This window comes from Atta cephalotes, assembly GCF_000143395.1.
Source record: "Atta cephalotes unplaced genomic scaffold scaffold00012, whole genome shotgun sequence".
Classification (NCBI taxonomy): Eukaryota; Metazoa; Arthropoda; class Insecta; order Hymenoptera; family Formicidae; genus Atta; species Atta cephalotes.
The window spans coordinates 2,776,358-2,783,278 of record NW_012130076.1 but is presented as its reverse complement, the minus strand read 5'-3'; positions in this window follow the sequence as shown (position 1 = coordinate 2,783,278).

The window sequence follows — 6,921 nt, the reverse complement described above, 5'->3', positions numbered from 1 at the left end:
CGAACAGCGAGAGCTTTATTCTTCACTGGCAAGAGAAAAAGCTACGGTTATCATAAAATCATCCTCTTTAATTACCGCGACCAATTAACAAGTTTACTGCAGGCAGTTTTTGTGATAATGAACAACGACGTCGATTAGTTGATACAAAATTGTATAAAGGATAGATATGTAAAATATAATTCCGAAAATATAAAATTCAAATACGAATGCTCTTTTCTTTTGACGAAGAATGTTGCTAGATCGCTTTTGATTTATGTAAAACATTCTAATTTATCTCTTGAAATGTTACATCAATGTTTTCTTGTTATTAGTTATTGATTTGCATAAATTTTGAAATTTACGAAAGTTATAAATAAGATTTCCAAGTCAAAAATATTGTAATGCATTCTAATGCAAATTATATTTTACATGGATTTTAGTTTAGACGTTACTTGTAAGTTATTATGTCTGCTTTTCCAACGATAAAGCAGAGACGCGAATAGATGTAATGGGTTATTTCACTGGTGTATATGAAACTCCGGAACAAAGCTGTTAGGATATTACTGATCTCATTAAAAAGTAAGTGTCTACCGATGTTACGCTCGTATATGAAGCGATACAGAGTCTATATAAAGGAAGTTAATGGTTAAAACAACTCAATATTAGCAATCTCGTTATATACAAAATTATTTGTATTGCAAGAAGGAAAAAGTATTTCTAATCGTACTTATTACGGGAAATGCAATGTGAATATAATGTGTAATATAACAAAAATTCATTGAAAGATTTTTATTTATCATTGAAAAATATTTATTACGTGTGAATAACATTTTTTATTTTCATAAGAAAATTTTCAGTTTAAGAAACCTTTTCATATTTATTTTTATTAAAAAATGTATATAGAAATGCATTTAGAAACAGTTGATAAATACGAATAAAGTGTATATATGAATTTAGAAACAGTTGATAAATACGAATAAAATTAGAACTCAATGAAAGATAGAATCAGTGTTTAATTTTAAATTCTTCATTTCATTAGCTTAACAGAAAAGTTAACTTAGATGCTATTTTATTACGTATATATTATGTGCTTGTTCATTCTGTCAAAGAAAAACACAAGTGGAAATTAAATCTAGAGAAAATGAACGCGGAATATTCATGATACACTGATAAGGCGCAATCTTTAGGCACGTGTGCAAGTATTTTAACAAGATAAAATGAGGTGTCTTATATGCAAAAGCATACCTTTCCTCTTCTATAACTTTCTTCATTCTCCAGCGATGTATTTATAAAATATACTTTATTAATAATATCCTTTGTAACAATTGCATGCAATTATTTATTATAATCATAACGATAGATTATAAGGAAATGTAATGCACTAATAATGAATGTAAAAAATTTAGTCGTTTGAAAAAAGATATGAGATTTATATTTAAAAAAATATATCACAAATGAGATGCTGAAGATGTGATGGTTTTTCCGTGATTACGTTATTTTATTCGCGCACTAAATGTCCTCCATAAAAATTCATTAAACTTATACGCGATTTTTATATAATACGTCCGTAGAAAAACTTAATCTACCTATATTTTTACTAGCTATATGAAATTTCGTAATATTTTCACAGAATTATATGAGGTATTTCGTGGAGTACGTAGCGACGAATGTTTCGGGCAAAATGCAAGTTACAGACTCTCGTGGAATTTCAGACGATAAAAAAATAAAGTTTATGAAAATCTCATATCAGAAAAAGAATTCACACAGAAAGAATATTACGTTATTACGCAAATATTATGATACGTGTATCACTACTGATAACATATGATATATGTGATAAGTATTGTATGTTTCATTAAATTTCACTATCGACAGTCAAAGATCAATTCTTTATTGTTCCACCTTTTATTTGATGAAACAGAATTAATCGTGAAATAGTGAATTAATAAATAGAATTTTTCGACCATACACTCGGCTCTCTAATGAGTTATAATTAAATTCTACAATACAAATACAATTATATTGCGTGAAATAGAAAGATTGAATAAATACAGGACTAACATTATAGACATCAACAAAAACGTAGTGATTTTTATTAAAAATAGATGAATAACCTCATATGCTGTTTTTACACACGTGCTATTTAGTTAAAAATATTTTCAGCGAAACTACATGTATCGTTACGCAGAATCGGTCATCTGTAACATGCATATGTGATGGTATGCTGAAGAGTTCGATAATGAAAAACAGGACATTTAAAATATTCGGCCGATAAAAGCTGATACTGTTAACATGTTATCGTTAAATTTTGTCAAACATTGTTACCTATTTGCATAAATATAAATGAAAAGCAGATACACATATAATAGTGATAAATATAATAATATATTTGCTGCTAATAAAAACTGAAAATATCAAATATCCTTTAAAAACGCATATCCGTATTATATTAATTATTTTATTGATATCTTTCGCGATCATAAATAATTGATCTTTATTCAGAGCGTTCAAGAGTCATCAAATAATATTATAGAAATATATAATACAAAAGAAAATTAAATAGAATTACGTATAATTTGTGAGACAAATATGGCTCGCACTTTTGGAATAACAATCAACGATTAAATTGAAGAGATTTTATGCTAATAATAATTTATATTGACATGATCGAGGAAGAATTCCTTAGTTCAATCAAGAGACTGACTTTCATTAACTGAATTGTTCACTTTTGTTCAATAATTATGGGACCCATAATTATTCCGCAGATGTAGATCATGATATTAATTGACCCGAATGTTCATCCCGCTGTGAATGCCTTGTACAGCCTTTCTTAATGAAATATGAATACAGGATGAGAAAATTTAAATGTGAGTTTACAATTCTGTATAAAAGCATTAATCGAGTGTGGGAATGAACGGAATTTAATACAAACGCGCTGTATACTGTGACGATTTTTAATGGAACAATCTTTATTTTCAACGTGAATTAAATTTATCTCATTTAATTTTTTAGTAAGCCCTTCTAGGCTCGCGGTAATCTTTCGTCACATTTAATCTCACACCGAAAAGAATATATCGCTCAGTTCGTTTGCTCACTAAATTTATCATCCATTTAATAACGTCATAGCATAATTGTTTTTTACGTTATTCGCAAAGGATTTTGTGCTATATCTCGTCTACGGACGCGTTAGAATTTATAATTAATTACCGTAGCATGTTTCATGTTTCATGAAGGCTTTCTTGTGGAGATACATGAACTTACGTAACACTATCTTTTATTTGCGTAATCAAGGAAGAGCCGCATGCTGTATGCTGTGCATCTGAAAATGGGGTCAAACGTTTCGCGTGTAATGCGACGACCGACAAAGAACTGCAAAAGACATTTTCTATTTTATTCATATAAGAATTTTATGTAAAGAAATTCATATCTATTTCTATACTGAGAAACAAATTGTGCATTTGACTAAATTAATTCAGTGCGTTTTTATTTCTTTCGATGAAGAATATATTTAATTCAAATATATGTATTTATTTATAAATACATTCTTCAACGAAAAAATAAAGACATTAATTTAATCAAATAAATAATTTATTTAGTTAAATGAACAATTTTTTTCAGTGTATTTAACTTCATCAAAAGAAAGATTTTGCTGAAATATTTAAAAATTTAGCTAGATATACAGATTTTAAAATAATTTTGTTGAACCATCAAAATAATTATGTAGGTAACTTACGTATAATGAACAATGTTGTAAAAAAATTTGATATTCTAGCAATCAACTTGAACGTCCTATTATTTTAATAATTCAACAAAATTATTTTTAGAACTAAAACTAACTTTTTAAGTAATTGTTTTTAAGTATATGAAGAGAATTTTTTTTTTTTAGAATTTATTCTCATTAACTAATAAAACTACAATAAAATATAAAATAAATTTAATTAATTTTACTAAAACGCATAGTAAAAATCTCTTTAAAATATTATATTGTACCACAATTATCATATTTTCAGGTTACTTTTAAGAGAAAATTCTTTCCGTATACTTCAGTAAAATCGTTTTTTTCGCATTACGATTTATACTATTAATTATGATAAAAAAGTGCATGCATAAAACAGTGCTATGATCTTCAAAAGCATTTGTATATTATATGGTTGCAAATTGATACTTGAACTCATTAACTTCGTAGAATGTTTAACAGTGCCGAATAAAGATTACTCTGATGATGAAAATAAATCTTTAAAAAAATGTTCGCGCGCCCCAAGGTTTCCCATTTCTGCATTTCCTTCCAAGATGAACGATTTAATGTCGATGTCAAATTTTAATTATTCGCTTATTATTGATAAGTAGTTTTCCGAATGATTTTTTATATTTTTAAAAAACATACACGTAATTTTTTGCTTTCAATGCTTCAGTGCATTTCTAAACATGAATTATACTACGAATGCTAGCTTGTTTTTTTTTTATAATTTTTACATTTTATTTGGAGAACTTGGGAAACGAAAAATTATCGAGATTAAGAGAAAAATAGTAGTCAATCCTTCCACTGCAATGTTGCTGCAGAACGAATGCATATGGTTAGATCAAAGGATTTACAACTCCCTCCTTCAACCTTAGACTTTTATCTTCATTTCCTTTTTACACGACGTCTGACCGCACGATGCTCACATCGCAAAAACACAATGGTAGTTTTTGAAGAGCATCTTGATCCCATTTACTTTGACCAAATAAAGTAAAACGTGAACAAGCATGAAATATTTCTTCAAAATCATTTCTAACATTGAAAACGTTTAAAAGTACCATTTTATATCTTCGCGAATGCTAAATAAATTATGCAAAAAAGGATAATTACAAAATGTTTGCTGAGGAAAAGTTAATTTGAAATTGTTGAGAAAGTTTACGGGTGAAAAGAAGTGAATTTGTTCCGGGACACTTTGTATAATTCATTTTGGGCGGATCGAGCTATCGACTTTAAAGTTTAAGAATCGACAAAAGAGGCTGGCTGGCAAGGCATGATAAATATGCAGCATTTCCTTTACGACATCTTCAACCGCGTCGAGGACGACCGATTTGCGCTTGAATTTCGTGGACGAGCGCGTCGCGTGCTTGAGAGGGCTCAGTAAAGAAAAAGAAAAAAAAACAGAGGAAAAAGACCAGGAGTAAATGGAAATTGAGAAAATCGACAAGAACCAGGCCGAGGTTCAAAATTCCACGAAAGTCTTAAGTTTCGAGAACGAGAAAACGCCACTACGACTTTGCTTGGATAACCAGGAATCGCTTAATCGGCTCGTCGGTAGTAAAATGCGGTAAAAGTATGTCAACTGTTCCAGGAATGACTCTCTATAAATTTGTAGAATGTAATATCGCTCGTGCGACATCTGCTATTTTAGTCGAAAAAGATTTTTTATAAAAGCATTTTTTAAAAATTGCAAATTATCGATATTTATGTATTATAATGCATTTATAAACTATATAGTATTTATAAAATGTAAGAGCCTCACATTCTTTTAATTCAATACATTATGCTACTTTTTCAAATTCGATTGAACAATATATACGATGCACTTCTTCCGTGATCCACTCTCCGTAGTGGCTCGCTGTCAGCGACGCTGAAATGTACTTTCAAGTTTTTCCCTAAGCAATTTTTCTCACTCCCGCGTTATTCTATATATCAATGCCAGTTCCGTGGCATAAAATCTTGCACGATAAATTCCATATTTATGCAATCTACTCTCTATTCAGAAATAACTTTTTCACTTCAGTGGCAGGATACAAATATTTACGTAAATCCGGGTTACGAGCATTGAAAAGAGCCAATGTCCCGTTGAATTCACTGAATTCACTGATTTAATGTTCATGTCCAGCGCGTTGCCTAGCGCGGGATACTAGTAAAACGAACAGGCGTATAGAATTTTAGGTTTACGCTTACATACTTGAGAAAAAACGGCTGCTTCTCTATCTTATATAAATCTATGTATATACGAAAGAACTGGCCCACAACTGTCGCGCACTTTTTAATCTTTCCTCTGGAAAAATTTCTTTCGTGAATCCATTAGTAAAGTACTTCTTCAGTTTTAATATTATGTCACTTTTTATAACTGCTAAATGTTAAATTAAATTCCTATCAAAATGAACTTTAAGACATTTTTACATATTGGAGAAAAAATGCTTTTAGCAAAATTGTTTAGTTGACGATATTTTCAATAACAACCAAATATTTTGTTTACATAATAAAAAATGTAGTTGCTTCTACGAAATACATTTTTTGCTTTGTAAAACAAACAAAAATATTTGTTTATGCCAAATAAAAAATATTTGTTTATACCATGTAGTTCGCATAACATTGCAATTTTGTTTGGTGCATTTTTTATCAAAAACTTTGTTCAATACATTTCAATCAAATTTTTGTTGTTACAGCAAAATATTTGTTCATAGAACAAAACATTTTTCCTGGTATATATTAGGTATACAACTTTGCTTCCGCCGTTTTTTTTTCCGAAATTCGAGACTTTATTGTAAAAAACTGGTTATATATTTATGATTCAAAGTATTGTCCATCGCTGGCCACTACTTTACTCCCATCTTTCGGGTAGCGTACGAATCCCGCGTCGAAAAAACTGGTCATCTTTTGAGGCTATCCACGAATAGATCCAATTTTTTACTTCTTCATAAGACCGGAAGTGCTGGTCAGCCAGGCCGTGTGCCATTGATCGAAACAAGTGATAGTCAGAGGGAGCAACGTCTGGAGAATACGACAGGTGGAAGTAGGACTTCCCATTTCAACATTTCCAAGTATATCTTGACCACTTTCGCAACATGGGGTCGAGCATTGTCATGCTGCAAAATCACTTTATCGTGTCTCTCGTTGTATTGCGGCCGTTTGTCTTTCAATGCTCGGCTCAAACGCATCAATTGCGTTCGATACCGATCGCCTGTGATTGTTTC